Source organism: Bos mutus, chromosome 20 (genome assembly GCF_027580195.1).
Source record: "Bos mutus isolate GX-2022 chromosome 20, NWIPB_WYAK_1.1, whole genome shotgun sequence".
NCBI classification, from domain to species: Eukaryota; Metazoa; Chordata; class Mammalia; order Artiodactyla; family Bovidae; genus Bos; species Bos mutus.
In genome coordinates this window covers 1,527,433-1,549,153 of record NC_091636.1, presented here as the reverse complement: position 1 = coordinate 1,549,153, position 21,721 = coordinate 1,527,433, and the positions used below count along the sequence as shown (strand labels likewise).

At 45.4% G+C, this 21,721-nt stretch overlaps 1 protein-coding gene across 1 annotated transcript in view; it reads right to left on the bottom strand.

Annotated features, from left to right (window-relative positions):
* DOCK2 (dedicator of cytokinesis 2) overlaps positions 1-21,721 on the bottom strand; it is a 460,175-nt gene that overhangs the window by 190,128 nt on the left and 248,326 nt on the right. The window lies entirely within an intron of this gene.

Here is a 21,721-nt window from a genome sequence, read left to right as displayed (position 1 = left end):
ATAAGACCTGGACAAACGTGATTTATTACTGGGATTCCTAAGAATGGATGCAAACCAAATGCAAAATCAAGTTGCCTGTCAATAAAGCAAAAAATGATTTCATTAGTGACCATCTCAATGGCCATCAGATGTGGCCCCCAAAAGCATTTCCAGCCACATCTTTTGCTTCATTTTAAAAATTTTTATTTACCTATTTATTTTTATTTTTGGCTGTGCTGGGTCTACACTGCTGTGCATGGGCTTTCCCTGGCTGCGATGAGCCGGGGTTCCTCTGCTTTAAGGTGAGTGCGTTTTTCACTGTACTGGCTTCTCTTGTTACAGAGCACAGGTTCTAGGTATGCGGCTTCAGTAGCTGTGGCTCATGGCCTAGCTGCTCCTGCACACATGGGGTCTTCCTGGACTAGGGATCGAACGCGAGTCACCTGCATCAGCAGACAGATTCTCAACCACTGGACCACCAGGGGAGTCCTGTTTCATTTTGATTGAGGTTTCTAAAACCTCTCATTTACATGTGCACATCGTCACCTCTGCAGGACTGTGACAGACGGCAGACTCCATGAGGGAAGGGCTCTGCTCACTGCTGTGTTTCCAGTGACAAGGACAGTGCCCATCTCAGAGAAGGATCCAGTAAATACCTACTGAACGAAGGTATTTCCCTCCAACCAGCATTTATGTTCTCAGCAACCTGAGCACTGCCCTTTCACACACTCCAGCAGGAAAGAGTTGGCTGGGAGTCTTTTATCCTCAGCCTCTAAATTGCCTATAATCTTTACAGAGCTTAAACTTAGGACTGCTCCTTATTCTTTCAGACATTAAAGCAAGGAGGGGAGGGATGGTTTGCCTCTGGGAGGCTGATCTGGTAGAAAGACGAAGTGTTTTGGTGACTGACTGATCCCAGCCCCAACATTTACCACATGTGTGACCTTGGACAAGTTAATTCATCACATTAAAACTTGCTTTCTGGGACTTCTTGGTAGTCCAGTGGTTAAGACTCCATGCTTCCAACGTGAGGGGTGCAGGTTCCATCACTGGTCAGGGAACTAAGATCCCATATGCCACATGGCATGGCAAAAGTAAAAGTGAAGTCGCTCAGTCGTGTCTGACCCCCAGTGACCCCGTGGACTGCAGCCCACCAGGCTCCTCCATTCATGGGATTTTCCAGGCAAGAGTACTGGAATGGGTTGCCATTTCCTTCTCCAATGCATGAAAGTGAAAAGAGAAAGTGAGGTCACTCAGTCCTGTCTGACCCCTAGTGACCCCATGGACTGCAGCCCACCAGGCTCCTCTGTTCATGGGATTTTCCAGGCAAGAACACTGGAGTGGGGTGCCATTTAAAAAACAAAACAAAACAAAACACTCGCTTTCCTCTTCTGTTAAAACTGAGGATGACGGGAGCAGCCCCAAAGGTTGTGGCAGCAACTGAGATGAATGCTCACCTGGTGGCTAATAGTTACTGAACGCTGGCCATAAGTGTACACTGCCTGGTGTGGTCCTTTGACTACCATATGAGTTAGTACTCTTATCATCCCCATTTTGCATATAATAAAACTGAGGCACTGTCTTAGCAAGCCACAAAGCCTTTATCTGATCCCAGAACTTTCTGACTATCCAACACCCTTTCCACAAGGCCTAGTATGTGGGAAACACTCAGTATTTATTGAATGAAGGAATTAATTAATTAAGGAAAAGAAGGTCAAACTCAAGCCTGCTTAGTAACTCTTCATGTGAGAAAAACATCTTCATATTCACTAGCAATTAGTATCCCATCTACTTCAACCAACACCTGCTGAGATGTTAAACCTAGTAGAAAAGAAAATGCTTATGCGTAAAATGGAATAGAGGCTTTCTGAAGACAATAGACATTTTAGATACAGTCAGGTTCAAGGGAGTTGCTTTTAGGAAAATAATTTGACTCTGCAAATGAATGTTTAGCTATCCTCTTGTCAGAAAGTAAGCACTCCCTGACTGCTATAGTTTCCCCAAAGTGTTCTCATTTCATTCAAGTCTGGAAAGGACAGAAGAGCCGAGTTACAGCCGAGGTGGGCACGGCCCCCGTGAGAGATCTGGACCCCCTGGGTGCAGATGCCACCGTTGCGCTGGCCACCTCCTGAGGACCCTCTGCCATAGCACAGGATACAGCACATTTGTCCAGTCCCTGCCTGCACCTCGCCACTTTAGTTTGATTCTACACATCACATAAGCCCAAACACAGGACCTGAGTAGTGAGTCATATGATTCTGGAAGGAGTGGGGCATTTCATTACTTCCAACCTGCCAGAGACAGAATTGAGCTCTCAATACATTTGGTGCCTGGCAACCTTGAGCTACTTATGTTTAGGACTCAGTCTCAAGTCAGAACTTGCAGAAAGGAGAACCCAGAGATTGCAAAGGGGCAACTTTCAGATTATTTGGTTTGCCCCTCAAATTATTTAAAATTGTTAAATTAGTAATCACCCATTAAAAACTGGAATATTTAGCATTAAATTCTGGCTTCTTCTGAAAAAATCCTTGGCTCTAATAATGCAGGACCTGGATATCATTTAACAATGAAGGCTGACACTGTGTCATTTTTCTCTCTTCTGATCTTTTTCTCAGCCTGCTTCATTCATTTACCCTGAAGATATCTGAATTTGTAGTCCTTCCTAAAGCCATCACAGGAAATAATAACAATAATGGTTCCTCACATTTACCAAACACTCTGCACAGCCTCACTTGATTCTGACCACAGCACTGTGAGAGGGTTATGACTAGTATCTCTGCTTTGTAAAGTAATCAAGGCTCAGAGAGGTTCGGTCACTTGCTCAGGGTGACACAGCTGGAATCAAACAGTGTCTCTCTGGTTCCAGAAGCCACTTCCTTCCCTAACATTGAACTGCTTTGCTTGGGAAACAACAGCAAAGCTGCCCCATCCTCTGTGCGGGCCTTCTCCCATGAAGACAGATCCTCGTTAGAAGCGGTTTGGGGGTTAAGAAACCCACAAATTAGCTCCATAACATGTTGCTGATGGAAATCCCAATGTGGTTAATATACTTAATGCTTGGTGAGCTGAGGCTACCCAGCATCTGTATCAGACTACTGCCGCCCACTTAAATGATGGGGAGCTTTCTTAATTGACTGAAGAGCCCTCACAAGGGGAAGAATCAGTTGGGAGGCCCCCAAGTGACTGAAAAGGGTGAGGCAAGGGGGTTTCTGGGGTCACCAGCACCCCAAAGGCCCGTGACCCCTGCTGACCTCACCCCATCCCCTCCTACAGACCCTGCTCCTGCCCACCTGCCTCCCTGCCTCACCACTCCCACTGAGGAGAGGCTGCCCGGAAGTGAGACTTTAAGGTGTGTTTGTACACACTGCTAGAAACCTCACAGATGGGCAGATGGGAGCAAGGAGTTCTTTAAAAAACAAAACATACCTCAACTACTTGGCAAGCTCAGTGTGAAAAGGAGAGACAGGTTCTATGAAGATGCAAGGGAAAACCCTCCTCAGAGTCAAACCACTTCCTGGGAGCCAGATCACCATGCCTCTTGCTAAAGATGCTATCAGCACATCACAGTCACCCAAGACTCACACAAAGGATCAGACTGCCCCAGACAGCTTCTTCTTAATACCTTCTCTTCCCCTCAAATCCAGGCGGGCTCTCATAGTCCTCAGGATGCGATCAGAACTCCCTGATAGCCTTATCTCTGTTCTCATGACTTCCCTAAGTGCGTTCTACCCTCCAGTTCCTCTGAAGAACCTGCTGTCTTATTTCTTCGGTTGGAAGGCGTCCTGTCTAGTATTTCCTGAAGTGATTTCCTTCCTTGTTGCCCCACTGCTGCCACCCCCAACCCTTCACCTGGCTAAGTCCTACTCATTTTCCACACTCATACTTAATGTCCAGCCCTATGTAGAGACTCCCCTACCCTCAGTACCTCACACTCAGGCCACAACAAAAGCATATCAGGGATGCCTCCAGTCCCATGGACTCCTACAGCTGTGGCTTCTTCATGCTGGGTACTTATCACACCACACTTTCTTTTTTTTAAAGATTTTTCTTGATGTGGACCATTTTTAAAGTCTTCATTGAATCTGGTACAATATCATTTCTGTTTTATGCTTTGGTATTTTGGCTACGAGGCATGTGAGATATTAGCTCCCCCACCAGGTATCAAACCCATACCCCCTGCATTGGAAGGTAAAGTTTTAACCACTGGGCCACCAGGGTAGTACCTGCATTTTCTTTTATGACTCTCCCACTATACCGTGAACTCTGGGGGAACATTTCAATTCACTGTTGCATCCCAGTACCCATCACAGTTCCAGCAGACCAAAGACGCTTGAGAAGCATTTGAGGAAGGAATCTGTGAACAGGAGGAAGGTTCTCCACTCTCTGTTCCCAAATGACCCCACCCCACAGAACCTCAGTAGCATGCAACCTATAGAACAGTAGAGACTCAGTATTTCCTACTTTTCTCAACCCAGGCCATGGCCTCTCCCTCTAGGGAGCCACTCTACCTGACTTCATCACATAGAAGCTGAGAGCATGAGCTCTGGAGAGTTAAGTCTCTGGCTTCAAACCCCTTTGTGCTACTTCCTGCCGTGGGAGCTTAGCAAAGTCACTCCACTTCTCTGTCTCAGCTTCCTAAAATAGGGTTTGCTGTGTAGTTTGAGGATTAGATGAAGTAGCATTCACAGCCTTTAAGAGAACACTTGGCACACAGTAGGCACTCAGTGATGCTATTTATGAGCATGCCTCTTCTCTCCTGTGAGAGCTGGTCTCAACACTTCATCAGCTCCATAGTGGGGGAGCTAACACAGGCTTGGACCAACTTGTCATGACTCTCCTGTACTTCCCTTGGTCGGTTTAGTGTTTCTGTGGTGTTTGCCCTGATGGATTGCATAATCCCCGAAGGTCAAGAACCACTCCCATTTGTATCACGGCTGCTGTAGTAACCCTGCATGAGAGCTGGAGAACCACACGGCTTGATTGATTGCACATCTGGGTGATCCTTGTCTCCTGAAGGCTGATGCCTTAGATGGATGGCATGCCGCCCAGCACGCATGCCCTAAACATGAAGGCAGGAGAAGACGTCACTGCCCCCAGCAAACTGCCACGGCACAGAAGAAGGGGGTGACTCTTCTTATCAAAAGATGTATGCACACGTGGTGGTCACATCATAGCCCATGGCTGAAATGATTCAGAAAATCCTGCAAATGTCTTTGAAAATCCTGGTTTGAAGCTGTCAGTTTGTCCTTGTATAAACATTTTTTTCTTAGAACAACCAGAAAATTTGTTTTAAAACACTAATGTTCTCATGTTTCTTTCTCCCTTTCTCTCTCTCACACACACAGTTTAAAACTCCTGCTTTCAGAAGCAACTGAAAGACTTACCACGACCTTCAGCATCAGTGCTGCTCCTGCCTACCTCCTCAGGGCCAGCCTTGACCTGCTCCCTGGGCTCTGGCCATGAAGGACATTCTGTAGCTATTACACAGGCCAAGTACCTCCTTGCCTCTGGGGCAGTATACACAGTGTTCTTCTGCCCGAAACACTGCCCTTCCATACCCATCTGCTCACCTAGACAACTCCCCCCATCCCTCCTGAGCTCAAACATCACCGTCTCAGAAAGTACTTCCCTAACCCAAATGTAAATTTGGTCTCCCTGTTATTCTCTCTGAGGACTCCATCTTTTCTCACATTACTTAGCACATCTTATAATTATTTGTGTGTGTGTTTGCTTAACACTGACCTTTCCTACCCAGACCTTTCCTACCCAAAGCTAAGTTCTGAAATGGGCAGGACCATGACTGTCTGCCATCGCAGGTTTATCCCGGGTGGTCCCCCAGCGCCAGACACGTGGTGAACTCCCAATCTACTATTTTCTTGTCTTTATCAACTTCCTTACATTAAAGTCCAGAGCAGGTTTTATGCACATCTTGTTAACTGGAGATAATCTTTTTCAGTTTTTCTCTCCCAATAGACTTCATGTATTGAAAGATAGCGGGTAGCAAACTCTACATATTAAGTCATAATTAACTTACTTTATCACCATACTCATCAAAGGAGTGCATAACTGTTAATTAAAGCTTCTAATTAGTAGCAGTGGACAAAGAAGATGGCATTCTTGACGTAATTACGGCCAAATCAAAGAAACAGTAGCTCCAGAAGATCCGTTTGGCCTACAAAGTCCTTCATGCCCCACCTCCTGCAAGCCAGTCTTCCTGACAATTGCCACATGCCCTTGTCCTGCCAAGTAACTAAGTTCAGGTCGAGGGAACATCATTTATTTCCCTGTCTAGACTAGACATAATTTTTAGTGTGCTGCTTCCTTCATCTTCACCTGCTTGAACTCCTACTCATCCAAAAAGCTCAAGGGTCCCCTCCGCCAGGAAGCATTTCCCCACTCCAGTAACAGGTAGGCACTCCAAAGATACATTTCCACAGTGGAAAGTAAAAGTTGCTCAGGTGTATCTGACTCTTTGCGACCCCATGGACTGCAGCCTGCCAGGCTCCTCTGTCCATGGAATTCTCCAGGCAGGAATACTGAAGTGTGTACCCATTTCCTTCTCCAGGGGATCTTCCCGCACCCAGGGATCGAGCCTGGCTCTCCTGCATTGCAAGCAGATTCTCTACTGTCTGAGCCACGAGGGAAGCCCCTCATTTCCACAGTACCCCGACCCTGCTTACAGCTGGCCTCTTATCATACTGTCTGTAACTTGCCCACCTCATACTTTAGACCTGAGAACATTAAGGTACTCCTAATGTTCCACACAGTATTTGGCACATAGCAGATGTTTGATAAAAGGAGAGAAGGAAATAAGGAAGGAAGAAAGAAAAGGAAAAGAGAGTTTGTGGCTTCTAGTCTTGGGGGAAAAGATAAGATCTTTAGGGAAAATTCCATCATTTTAATGGAAAGAAATGACATAATTGAAAATCAAAACCAATTAGTATATGATTAAGGCAGAGATCTGATAACATTAATTAGGATTGTAGCAGTCCAGAATATTTTTTCTGGGAAATCTGAGACAAAGAAAGTAAGACAAACTTCTGAAGTTTTTTAAAAAAAGCACAGCATGAACACAGGGGAGATTCACTGCTTAGGAAGTCTTTATGTGTCAGTAAGGAATAGAGAGGGGGCACAGTGAGCCTCCCCTTTGACAGCAACATCTTCCCTGAACAAAATGTGATATGCGGAGAGATGCTTACCAGGACGCTAATCTCAAACGAAAGCAATTTAACGTCAAAGGCATTCTCAGACCTGCTCCAAACTCAAGTCTCCAAATAGCTATGCACAGCCCAAAACAAAAATTCATATTCTCCATTACTGATCTTTTGGCCCCTCTAGCTATCCACAGACCCACTCAAGGAGGGCAAGACTGCCTCATTTCTGACACACGCTGGGATTTGTGGCCATTGATTTTGGTGCTGACTTAGCATCATATTTCTAAGTAGATGGTACGTGGGCTCTCCCACCATGGTCTTATTCTACCTGTCTCTGCAGGGAGAAAGCCAGGAATACTGGCTCCATTCACTGATAAAGAAATAGAAGCCTCAAGGCAGGGTATCGGCCACTCTCCGCATCAGAAGCCCTTGTTCTACCTAATGAGCCGTTCTGTGAGGGCGTCCTCAGTGCTGGGGAGGATGTTCAGTTTCCTTTAGTTCAGTATGGCAGTCATTTTGGCATCATCATCCTCATCACTAACACTTACTGACATCGTATTAAATGCCTGGCACCCTGTCTTATCATCTCTTTTCATCTACACATTAGTCATTTCGGGTAGGTCCCTTTTACTTACAATGTTGCACTGTATATAATTGGAAACCAAGGTACATAGATCATACACCATTCACCCAAATGAGATTTTAAACTCAGATCTTTCCGACTTAACCACTGGGCACTATTGTTGAAATCACTATAATACCACTGGGTTTCTCTCCTGTAGCCCTGTGCTTGCTTAAGTTTTCCATCTGATCGTCTCACTTACTGCTTCCTATAATCACAGGGATGGGCAAACCATGGCCTACATCTCAGTCACTCCCTGTTTGTGTAAATAGGGTTTTATTGGAATACAGGCTCATTCATTTATGTATTATCTACAGGTACTTTCATGCTGCAATGGCAGAGTTAAATAGTTGTAATAGAGACCTCCAGAGATGCATATATTTGCTATCTGACCCTTGATGGAAATAGTTTGCTGACTTCTGATACAATAGATAAGACCAACACTATGCCAAAAGGTGAACTTTTATTATCTCATTCAACATACACAATTGTGTGCACATGTGCACACAAGCACACAGAGGGTACTCTACATGCTACAGATAAGGAAACTGAGGCTCAGAAAGCTCATAACTAATAAATGATAGGGTGGAATTCAAACCCAGGCTGTCAGGCTTCAGAGCCTATACACCTAACCATATGCTACAGCTATTGACTATGTGCTGGGCACTGCAGAGGTACTGGTCATGCATGTTAAGCAGGATATGGACCCCAAAGGAGCCCCAGTGAGGAAGGAGATGGTGGCAGCCCCACTGATGAATGCCCGGATGGAGGAAAGTGGGGCTGGGGCTATGGGAACCCCAGGGATGTGCATTTGCTCATGCTGGCGGCAGATGGGACACACAGAGGAGGCTGGTGGCAAGTGACGCTGTCCTTTCTGACAAGGGGACTGTTCCCCAAACCTGCTGACATTTGCTTGGCCAAGTGATTTCCTAATAGTCTTTATCTTAAGTAATAATTTCAAAGTGATTTGGCTGCTCTAGCCAGCCTGCTCCTGGATTTCTAAGATAGCAGCATTGTAGGAAATGGGTTTTGTTTTAGCTATTTATCTATATGCAAAGGAGAAAAAGCTCATCTCGTCTTTGGAGTATCTGCCCCTATATTATGTAGACCTGGAAAATACGAAAGTGGCCTGGAGTGCAGGAGTCATCTCTATGCCCCCTGACAGAGCCATGGGCTCCCACACACGGACCTGAAAGTGGGTCACCCAGACAAACGTTTGCAGGGCAGGGAACTCGTGACCTCACTGCTGGTGCGCTGCATGGTGGCATCACCTGAGCTTGGAGGGATTTTTGTCTTTAGCTGAAACTCAGTTTGCATCCTTGCACGTCACCAAGGAGTTCTGATTCTTTTTTCAGAAACATCACAGAAATATGTTATCCCCCCACTTGATGTGGTAGTGGTCTTCAATGGAACATCATGTCCCCCGTTTCCGTCGGCCCCCCTTCCACACACACCGTTTCTCTTATCTGGGTTAAAGAACTCACATCTCTTCAACCAGTTTTATTGTGATATTTCCCAAATCACATCAGAATTATCTTTTCTCCTAGAGGTTAGACCTGAAACCTTAGATTTGAAAAATATTTACAGTGAATATTCTTATGGTAGATTTTTCTTAGAGCTCAAGACTATGAACAAGGCCACGACTTGTAATGAGATGACATATTTTATGTACTAAGTAATGATAATGACATGTTGCATGGGGTGTCCCTTTTGGCCATGGTTTACTGGGAAATTCACACTAAAGTTAGCGCTCAGTTTTCCTCCTCTTTCCTATCTTTGGCCTCCTATCTTCTGTTAGTTACTATTGCTTTTGGTTTTATAATACCCGCTTTTTATGGTAAACTGTCACAAGCATTCACTTCTATATCAGTCATTTCTCACAACCACAGGCACAGTAGGTAGGAGAGGAATACATACGTTTGATAGATTAAATACACCTGTTTTGATAGATGGGCGTTTGAGCAGCATGACTGGTGAGTGATGGAAATCTTCGTTGTTTCTCACACCTTGATAATAATGATGGTGGTGATGATGCTGAAGGTACTAATGCTAGGAATGATAACAGGAGCCAAATGGATTAAGTGCTTATGGCCTGATGGGTAACTTTCCTGAATGCTGTACAAGTATGATTTCATTTAAACTTTACAGCCAACTTATGAAGTAATGTTATTAGCCATGTATTACAGATGGAGAAACCAAAGCACAGAGAGGTTAAATAATTTACCCTAAGTCATAGATTCAGAAAATGGCAGAGCCAGCATTAAAACTGAGGCAGTCCATTTTCAAAATGTATGCCCTTGTCCACCATGCTATACTATCTAAATGATCAGACCACTCTAAAAAGACTCACATCTGGTATTTCAGATGAGGAGAGTCATCCGCAGCAGCTCTGCCCTGTGAGGCTGTGGATCTCACCCTAGAGCCTCTCCAGGTGAGCTCTGGGGAGCCGCCGTTCTCATCTGCTCCCAAACACAGCTGTGTTTCTGGCTCCCTCTTCCCGTCCCTGTGCTCTGGGTGCTTCTCCAGCAAGCCAGGCTCAACACAGGACCAGTGTGGATGGTGCAGGGTGGCCCGGGCCTGGCTTCAGATCATGTCATTTGTATAAAGGTCTCTGTTCAAGCAAGACAAGGGCAGGGGATGGAAGTGGGGCCATCGCTGGACAATGTTCAGCCCAGAAAATGGGAAAGGAGGCAGGAAGGGAGCCAAGAGGTCTGCCGGCTGATTCTTTCTATCCCTATTACGTGCCAGACACTTCATTACGTAAGCCAAATATTCTTTTCATGCTAAAATGAGGAAATTGGGCTCAAAGAGATCATGTGACTTACTCTAGGTCATTCAACAAGTATAGGTTGTTGCGAATAACTATGGGTTATTTGCGAATAGGTTGCGAATACTTCTTTATTATGAAAAAGGTCTCACTAAATAACTATCTGTATTCAGTCCCAGGAGATGGAATGCCACCTCACTCCTGCAGCCTGTGTTAGAGGGCGGGAGCCCTAGTGGCTGGAGTCTGGGGCACACATGGGGCTCTGGGAAGCTCTAAGCAGGATGGGATAAGTGAATTCAAGCTGCTTCTCTCTGGGTGGGGCAGGCTTGGAGATTCCGGGGACTGCAGGTGACTAAGCGTGAGCACCCCCGGGCCCGGAGAAAGTGGTCTGCCCAGCGGTGCTTTTCTCTGTCTCCTGCCCTTAGGGGTAGGGAGGAAGCCTGGGCTGGTGCTGACTGGGTGACTGCCTGGTTCTCTCTGTTCACATGCCCTTCCCCTTGCAAGAAGGAAGGGAGAGAAGGAGGAGGAAGAGGAAGGCAGAGAAGGAAAGGAGAAAGAAAGAGAAGGGAAGATATGTAAATGCAACATTTTATCCTTTGTGATTTGACCAATTATCAGTAAGTCACAGAGCATCCTTGTCATCAGGCCAACATCGTGGGTCCACCAAGTGAGAGGCAATGAAAGGTGTCCTCACTGGCCTGTGATGTGCACGGGAGGTAGATGGGGTATCAGAACTAGCACTGGCAGGGACGGTATGGGAGGGTCAGACAGGGACACTGATACCAGCAACGGTCTGAGGCAGTCAGTGAGGAGGAAGTGAACAACAAAAAGCCATGGAGACGTCCCCAGCCTCACAGAGAATACCCAAACCAGGGGAGACGTCTGGCAGCATATTCTCTTCAAGTTTACTGTTTTTACTTTACTGTATTCCTTAGTGTTGCTTGAGATTTGCCGCAGCTCCCAGCAGGGACCCTCACACCCTGGGATTTTGTCCTCTGACCTCTGTCTGTGCAGGTAGGGACCCAATGCATCATGGTAGTCATAGTAACAATGAGAGCAGTGGCAGCTGCTGATTTGAGCACCTTTTGCTCGGCTGGGAATTGAGGGTTGGACTCTTTAACAGCACAGGAATCTTGCGCCTCGGCACACTGCTGGCTGCCCCCGCGTTCTCGGTTCATCTGCGAATAGATCAGACCATAAACTTCCCCCCTTCCCTTCTCCTTGTGAAAATTCTGCAGTGCAGGCAGGGATCCAGAAGCCAGAAAGCCTTCACTGCAGCTGCCTGCCAAGGCGTTGCGGTACCGGGGAGGGTGGAGCGCTGCGGAGTCTGGGGCCTGACAACTGTCTGTTGTGTGTGTGTGTGTCGGGGAGTGGGCATCCGCGAGTCCATGCTGTCAGCCACATCAGCTGGTCTTCGCCTGAAGTGCCTTTGGTGGGCGCTGGACTTCCTCTAGCCCCACGGGACGCTCCCTGGTCCCCAAAGTTTCAGGTCCCTTTGGCCATACCAGACCACACTCTTGGTAAACCTCTCCCCTCTCTTCCAGTTTCCTCATTTGCAGAATGGGAGGGATACTGCCTGGTCTTTCCAGTACTTGGTGTGAGGCCAAAATGGACCCGTATATCTGGAAACCCTTTGAAAACTTTAGCATTTCTATTCAAGGCCAAAGGGTTGTTGGCATCATTCTTATTTCTAGTATTAATACTAGAATTTTAATCAGCCAAATGCATTTGGCTGGTTTACACGGGAATATAGGTCTCTTTTGAATGGGAAGACTTTGACTGTTTTATTCATAACAGCATCAGACAATTGACAGAATGAGATTACCAACTGCAAGCTCAGACTGATTAAGAAGGCGGCGGGTGCCACAAAACCAAAGAAGGTGTTGCTGACACAGGGAAGGCGCTTCCCGCCTTCTCTGGCTGTAACTGACCCCCACCCCACCCCATCTGAAACAGGAAGTAGGGACAGCTCCACAGTGAAAATGAACCTAGATTCAGCCTAAGCCAACCCCTTACTCCACAAATGAATCTACTCAAAGAATGCAAATCATCGTTGCCCAGCTTCTTGCTGGCTTTCCTGGACTTGAGCAGATGGAGAAGAGGATTGAGACATAACCACTCAACCCTGTGCCTGCACTTCCATCTGACACAAAGTTACTCCTCTGATGACAAATACAAAATGCTAAAGATTCTTCTGCATGTCTGTGCAGGCAGCTCCCCAGTGTCCAGCCCCAGGAAGAGTACATCAAATTCTTTAAAAGTCCAAAGAGCATAACCTTAAAAATGGTAAGAAAATGTCCCCAGTGATGTAGTGAAATAGAAATGCAGTGAGAGACTCGATCAGGAAAGCTTTCTGGAAAAAAGTCAAAATGCTGATAAAACTATAGATATGTGTATCACTCTCTCCTTTATGAGAAGAAGCTGGAAGAAGTGACTGACAATTGCATCTGAAGCTAGCAAAACTTCTACCCTGGAGACAGTAACCTGGAGGCGACCTTCCAGATGTACCAGCAGAAGCAGCCAGTGCCTCTAGCTGGAGAATGTGTGGACCAGAGATCTGTCGACCTGCAGGGCAGGTACCCTAAAGTTTGCAAGAGAGGCAACTCCAAGAGATACTGAGTTATCATCCTTGACACTAAACAGCCAAAGGAATGAATCACTGACCCACAAGCTCTTCTTAAAGATGCAAGGGAGAATGAGAAGGGACTGGAGAGAAAGAAAAGAAAAGGAGAAGGGGACAAGGATGAGGAAGAAGAGTGTAATACAGACAGTGCAAGAGAGCTGGGGAAGGGATGGAGAGGGAGCTGGAGGAGGAGACGTGCAGGAGAAAACAGAAACGAAGGACAAGGGTGAAGACAGAGAGGGAACTGAAAGGAGAGAGGAGAGGGAACCAAGGAGGAAGGTTTCGCTGGATTTGTAGCGTTTTCTTTCTGAAGCTAGGCTGGGGGTTAACGGTGATTGCTGTGTTGACTATACTCTCCTCTGTGCTGTTCTGCATGCCTGAAACATTTTACAATATAAAAAAGGAGGAGAAGTGAGAAGAAACAGAATAAGAATAAGGAAGTGGTAGATGGCAACTCTGGGCTTCACTGATGGTTCAGTGGTAAAGAATCTACCTGCTAATGCAAGAGGCATGGGTTTGATCCCTGGGTCAGGAAGATCCCCTGGAGAAGGAAATGGCAACCCACTCCAGTGTTATTGGGAATATCTCATGGACAGAGGAGCCTGGTGGGCTACAGTCCATGGGGCCACAAAAGAGTCAGACACGACTTAGGGACTAAACAACAGCAACAAAGACGGCAACCCTAACTTCCCTGCTTCCTTTGACAAATGCAGTCTGTGGGCTGGAGTAGCAGAAGGGGAGCAGGAAGCTGATCTCTTCCACTAGGTCTCTTCTAAACGAGGTGCCAAATGCTGAACCAGACGCCATCCCTCCATCTCACTGCTGCCCTGGAGAACAAAGGCCGAAGCCCTGGCATCCTGGTCCGCTTCTGCCTTCAGCACGGCATCAGTTCCACAACTGCCTTCAGCTGTTCAGTGGTGCCTCAACAGCTCAACAGACCTTCCCTGGGCTCCTGCTCTGTGCCAGGGACCTTTCTGGGGCCCGGGATACAAACCAGTGACTCTGCATTCTCAAGGACTTTACAGGGAGATGAGAACTGCTCAGAGCCTAAGTTTCCCCATCTGTACAATGAAAGAGTTTATCTCAGTGGTTTTCAAACTGGGCTTACTTGGAACCCTAGGGTTCCAGGGCACGGCTCAGAGTAACTGGGGGAGCACTGCATCCCACATTTGTCTAGAACAGTGTGACTTTATTCTGTTTTAGATGTTGGGATTGGGTTCCAGCTTGGATTTGGAAATCTGATTCCAGGGCTAGAGATTTGAAAACCACTGAATGAGATGCTCCTCAAAGTGTCAAATTTTAAAGTTTTCTGCGCTATTTCTAAGGTTGTATGACTCTAAGAATTCATTTACTCATTCATTCAAAAAATATTTATTGAGGTTCCTCAATAAAAGGGACAGAGACACTCAACAAATAATCACATTAATAGAATAGGGGACAGCTGCACAGAGGGACATGGAGGATGGAGAGGAGGTGAGGGGAGGCCTCCAGGAGAACACACCATTGGACCTGAGGCTTGATGGGCAGAGAGGCCAGCCTCAGAGAGACCTGGGGAAGAGGGGCCCAGACAAAGGAGACGGCCAGTGCAAAGGTCAGATAATAAGAATGAATGTGGCATATCCAGGGCCAGCAAGGAGAAAAGTGGTCTGAGAGGAGAAGGTCAGGAAGGCAGACACGGCAAGACAATGCAGGTTCTAGCAGATTCTGTAAAGATTTGAGATTTAATTTAAATTCGGTAGGCTACCTTTGGAGCGTTTCAAAGAAGGGCCTGATGTGACCTGATTAAATTTTATAAAAATGGCTCTAGCTGCTGTGCAGAAAATGGATGGTAAAGGAGGCACGTATGGAGACCTCTCTTTTGGTGGCACAGATGGGAGATGATGGAGACCTGGCCTAAATAGCAGAAATTGTGAGAAAAGGTCAGACAGGGCACAATGAGAAGTGAGAAAAGGATTCCATGATCACCACAGATCTACTATCTTTTTAGAGTCCAGATATATGAGGCCTCAAACTGGTCCTTCAGTGCCTAATTCTGCCTCCAAGTACTCCTATGCTTAGTCATTCCAGATGGTAAAAGACAGTTTCCGTTGACTTCTTAACCATTTGAGGGTAAGTGTAGAATAAGACAGACCCTAAGTATTTACCGCCCTCTTTTCCGTTTGGAGAAAGCTGGTGGGGCAATTTTCAAATTGGAAAGACAAGCAAAGGCTTGGATCACAAACATTAACTTTTATTTCAGATAGGTATGCAGTAATGCTTGCCAACAGATGTGCCAAGCAAGTAACTGGATACAGATGGAAGGGAATGGAAACTTTGATGGGAAGAACCACAAGACCCAGAGGTGAGAGATCAGATCCCACAAACTCAGCCCTGTGTCTCCTACACTGGAGGATGTAAAGGGAGTGTAAGACCCTTTAAGGATGCATCCTCCAGCTGAGGAAACACGACCAATACATAAAATGGTTAGACAGCCGGCTGGCTAAATGGAGTGTGTGTGTGTGTGTGTGTGGGGGTGTGTGTGTGTGGCGGTGGTGGTGGGTTCACGAGGTCTCCATTAGAGTGGGTTCCAGTCCCACCCCTGTGACTTAGGACAAGCCATCTAACTCCTCCAGGTCTGATTCCTCCTCTTGGAAACAGGGGCAATGCTTTTGAACAGTGTAAGGAGGGATTACATGGGATTTGAAAATGCTTTGTGAGTTGTAAAGTGTGGTATAAACAGTAAGAATTATTATTACTGATTCTGAATACAGAAGGAGAAAGGAAATGGCAGAATGTAGGCAAACTGGAGCTTTCTCTGAAAAACAGAAACATCATCAAGTGCCCTTGCTCAAACCCACCAATAACTCTGCACTGCCTAAAGCCAGGGGTGGCCAACTGTACCCTACTCCTTAGGCCAAATCTGTTCCATTGCCTATCTTGTGCATTTAAGTTTTACAGGAATACAGACACAGCCATTTGTTGACATATTGCCTACAACTGCTTTCTTGCCACAATGGCAGAGTTTGAATAGTTGCAGCAGAAAGCTTATGGCTGGTGAAGCTAAAAAGATTTACTATCTGGCCTTTTATGGAAAAAAAAAAAAAAAAAACCTGCTGACTCCTGGAGCAAAGGACAAAGTCCAAACCCCATTTGAAACATAAAGCACCTTCGGAGCACCCTGATACAGCAGCATTTGAGTACACGAAATGAATCAAGTGTCCTCCTCGAGTCAACCCCGTCTGTACCACTTCCCAGGGACTGATTCCACATAACACGGCATTGCCAGGTCCCTTCTTAGTGCTATGATAGGGCTTCGGTCTTATTCTTCTTTATAATCTCCACAGTGTTTATCATAGTGTCAAGATCATAACAGATTGTCAATAAAGTTTAACCGAATTGAAAGTGAGTCATAGACAGAGCAAGCATAATCTACTAAGGGACAAAGTTTATTCATCACAGAAAACTATTGAAAATATATCATTGATAATATATCATTGAAAAGAAAAAGGAAGCAAGTTAATTCATTTGCTCTTAATTAGTTACACAAATATTTATTCCACACGTGCATGCTAAGTCACTTCAGCCATGTCTGACTCTATGCAAGACTATGGACTGTAGCCCTCCAGGCTCCTCTGTCCATGGGATTCTCCAAGCAAGAAAACTGAAGTGGGTTGCTGTGCTCTCCTCCAGGAGATCTTCCCCACCCAGGGATCAAACCCGCAGTTCTTATGTCTTCTGCATTGGCAGGTGGGTTCTTTACCACTAGCACCACCTGTACTAACTACAAAACTACCCGAAGCTAAGGCAAATGAAAGCAATATGGGGTTATATTCATTCCTTTGACAAGAATTTACCTAGCACTTGTTCTCTGTCAAGCTGGTGGTAGGAGTTCAAGTGGACTGTGACCACTTTCCTTTGTCGTCTAATTGAGGAGACTGAATGTCATCAGATAGTAACTGTACAGGGAGACATATGAAATATAAACTTGGTACAGAGAGATGGACGGAATTCCTGGGAATGCCATCCTTGTGTATCCTCTCTTATAAATTCACCTACAGCTTACTCTCCCACAAGAAAGTGGATGGGCCCATATTAATTATATGATATCAGAGTCTCCAGTTGGTTTCTGTGTTAAAAGCTAACAACTGATCATTTTATATGGATTATCTCAGGTAATCCTCACAACCACTCTATGTGGTGTCATGAAGGCCAATCACTTATTTCAGATCAACAGTCAGAAAGCAGAAGACTCTAGTCAAAATCAATCAGAATGAAACTTATGCACCTAAGCCTTCACTCTCTAGCCTAAATACATGCCAGAGAAGAGACCCGGGAGTCTTTTTCAGAGAAAGTCTAAAATTGAAGATCTACGGAGATAGGACTAAGTGTCTCTGTACTTACTGACACCAATTTCATAGGAACATCTGATATGGTTTGTGTCAGTAAGTCAATAATCAAGAGAAGAGAGAATGAAGCATTGAAAAGGTCTGCAATGACCCCCAGCCACCTTAGGGAACAATTCTGGACCTTGGCCAGGATATCCAGTAAACCCTAACTGCCAAAGCCCAGGCAACTCCCTATCAATTAAGGGTGAGCTAGGAGCCTGAGACCTGAGGGCTACGGAGGCCTTTCCCTTTAGCCAGCTATCCTCCTTGGGACACGTCTGTGCAGGGGTCATGGTGCGCATGGCGGGCAAAAGATGCTAAGTCGTGTCCAACTCTGTGCTACCCTGTGGACTGCAGCCTGCCAGGCCTCTCTGTCCATGGGATTTTCCAGGCAAGAATATTGGAGAGGTTGCCATTCCCTTCTCCAATGTAAATACGCAGTTTTTTAAAGGTGGAAATGTTTATATTTGCTAAGCTTCCTAGGTCATGTCTAGGACACAAGAGTTTTCACTCTTGTGAAAGCTTAATTGTTCACATTGTCACTTTCAGTTTTTCATTCTTTTCCTGTACGAAATGTAGTATAAAATAAATAAGCCTCCAATTAAAAAAAAAAAAAAAATACGCACATAGAAAACGCCCAATCTTGAATAAGTAGCATAGTGAGAATGAGATACAATTTCTCTCCCATTTAATTAGTAATGAGGAAAAACATCATCAGAAACTGACCAAACAGTGACAAAGAGGCTCTGGTGAAAAGGCTTTCTCATGAAGCCAACAGTAGGGCTGCCCACTGGTAGAACTTTCTGGAAAGAAAAGAGGTAATATCAATGAAATGTAAAATGCCTTTAATCCACGAACTCTTCTTTCACAAATTTATTCCAAGAAAATAATTAGACAAGTGCTCCAAAGTTCACAGAGAGAAAAATGTTATTTATAGGATTATTAATAATATCAAATATTTAGAAACAACCTAAATATCCACAAAAGGATATTATTTGAATAGATCATGCTGTAACTAGACAACAGAGTGCTATTAGCCTACTTAAATGATGGTGTGAATCTATGTGCCATAATGTGGAAATTTCTCCATGTTGTTTACTGAAAAAAAAAAAGGCTTCCTACAAATCCGCATGGATACAATGTGCCTGCTATGACTGCAAATGTTGCACAGCAGAGTGCCTAGAATGCACTTCACTAAACCATTGGTGCATAGTGGCTCTTTCTGATAGTGAGATATCAGGTGATTTTTCCCTTCCTTTTTTTATCTACACTATTTGATTTTTTGCAATGAACCTACAATGCTTTAAAAATATAAAACTTTTTAAAGATTAAAATAAAACATGTCAGGGATGTATACATTTCCTAGAGGAAAAGCAGGGTGAAAACCAGAATAGCGGCTGACTTCCAGAAGGAAAATGTGAAAGGACTGACAGCCTAACAAGATTAGTCCTTTCCCAGTTCTGGAGAAGGCAGGAAACCCCAGTGGTTAGGAGCTGACGCCCCAGGGCCGGTCCTTGGGTTCACAGGGTAAATGACTTGCGACAAATTACTTAACCTCCTGTGCCTCAGTTTCCTCATTTACTAAAGGCATGACGGACAGTGCCTGCCTCTAAGGCTGTCATGAAAATTATTAAGGACAAAAATAAATGGACACCTATGACAATGCCTGGCACACAGCCAGAGTTCAGTAGATATTAGCTCTTATGAAAACCAGCTTCAGAAAATCGTAGCCTAAGTGATCTGTGACCTGAGCTCTGTGATGAGGACTTTGCATGCATGGTCTCATTACTTCTCCCATCAGACCCACATAAATGCAGTGTCTATGCTCTATCTCATCTCCATTTTACAGATGAAAACCATGAGGTTAGGAGAGAATAAATACTGTCCCAAATCCTTCAGCCAGGAAGGGACAAGGATCTGAGCCCAGAATGTGAGGAGTAATTCTAGAACCTCATGACGGGTTGACAACTTGTTCGCATTAGATGAACCCTTTCTTCTTTCAGGACCTGCCACCACCTGCACCAGCCTCACTAGGTTAGCTGGCCCTCTCAGGGTAGCTGGGATCTGGGAAAGCCAAAATCACTATCAGCATCATCTAGCAATTTCTGGGAAGAGCAGAACACTGAGAATCAAGGCTTAAGCTGCACCCACAAAATGGGTGCCCCCAGCAGCATGGAGAACATCTTGGGAGCAAAGCACCCATGCTTAGTGAAGCCAGAGGTTTTGATCTTTATGATAAGGCTGAGTGCCACAGACAGAATATTCCCTCAAAGACACCTAAATACGGATGGACTATTTTATCACTCTCATAGTCTTTTAAAATCCTTTGTTCAACACACAAAGGCTTCACACTTGCCTCATTTCACCTCATACTTGAAGCAAACAGATTCACTTGCCCTGGACAGGCCATGGCACAGTCCCCTGCATCTCGAAGACCTGCACAGGTCTTCAAACTCTGTATTCAAATCACTACCCTGAATACCGGGAAGATCCCAAGAGGACAAAATCATCACCTTTTGGGTAAGAAGCCAGACTTTGGAATCACAGACTCCTGGATTTACCTCTCAGCTCCTCCACTGGGTACTTAATATCTCTGAGCCTCAGTTTCCTCATCAGTCCACAGGGGATCATAAAACCTCACAGTTTTGTTCTAAGGATTAATGAGATAATGCAGTATTGGGAAAGCAGTAAACTCAGAGTTTAAGAGCACAGACTCTGGTGCCGGACTATTTAAGTTCAGACCTTGGCTCTGTCACAAGCTGTGTGTCCTTGGGCCCCAGCATATTCAAACTGTAAAATGGGGTTATAAGAATATCCACCTCTGTAGGGTAGGGAATGAATGAGCTATGGCTTTGAAAGTGCTTAGAACAGCACCTGGTGCATTAGTGAGTACTTGATAAACAAGGGTTGTAATGAAATGCAAGTCAAACCCACAGCATGGTAAAAATAAATGGTAACTGTTATTACTACAAGGTACACTTTCCATGGAGAATTTTATGTACATTTATCTCCTAGAAAGCAATTAAAAATGAAAAAACTGGGTGAAAATCTTGTTCTCTAGCAAGTGTTTCGGTCCTAGCAGAGAGAAGTCACCATCCGATTGCCTAGCAGAATACCCTAGGGTCCCCATCCCCATCCCCAGGCTCTTCTTGGCTGCATTCAGCCATCCTCTCTGGGTACATACTCATTAGGCACTCACAGTGAGCCTGAAGGAGGGCTAGAAACATCTAGTGGTTAAAAAAAAAGGCTTCAGCTCCTGACACCCTGGAGCTTACAGGGAAGTGGGGGAGATGCACATTAAATAAATACATAGACAAATGATTATTTAGGGATAATAAAATTTGTGTTTCAAAGAATGTGATACAAAGATATTGAATCTAAGGGAGGTCCTGATATGATCTAGCACCAGAGGCGTGTGTGAGGGAGGAGTCATTTGAAAGGCATTTAAGCTGGGGTTTCATGGATGAATAGGAGTTGGCTGGGTGATGCCTGGGAATGAAAGGAGGAGATAATCCAGGCAGACGGGCATTTTGCTTCAAGGCCTGGCAGCCACAGGTGCCTGGCTCACTAGGGGAACAGACACAAAGGCAGCAAGTTGACTTACTCTAGACCACCCACTCAGAAGCCCTCAGCTGGGAGACGAGTTTGGAGAGAAACCCAGGCCCACAGGAACTGTGTTCTCAGCGGCATCTGTTGTCTCTTCCTTTTCAGACTCTCTTGCATGCTGATAAAGACTGCCAGGTCCCTGACCCCAACCCCAAGTGAACGAAGTTTTGGGCTCAAATACCCAGAGGCTGCTAATGTGGCTCACTTTCTCCACGTGTGAACTTCAGCCAAGACACCACAACAGGGACTCTGCCCTCTGAAGGCCCCTGGATGTCCGCGGCACACCCCACTGGGTTCTGTGAGGCTATTTAGGAAGATAAGTTTCGCTCACAGAAGAGAAGGGAGACAGCATGAAAGAAAACAATGGCCTCAAAGGAGGAACCTCTGATTGACATGAATGGGGATGTTCCGTTAGGAGCATCATGTACCAGGAAAGAAGCCAAGCCCTGGGTCCTTTACTTCTCTACCTGTTTACATGTGATGGAAAGGAGATGTGTTTAAGGTTCCTGTAGTTTTACGCTGGGAACTGATGCTCCCAGAAAGGAAGCCGTATGTTCCAGACGTAGCAGGTTTCTTTTGGAATTCACACACTGGGAGTCTGGCGCT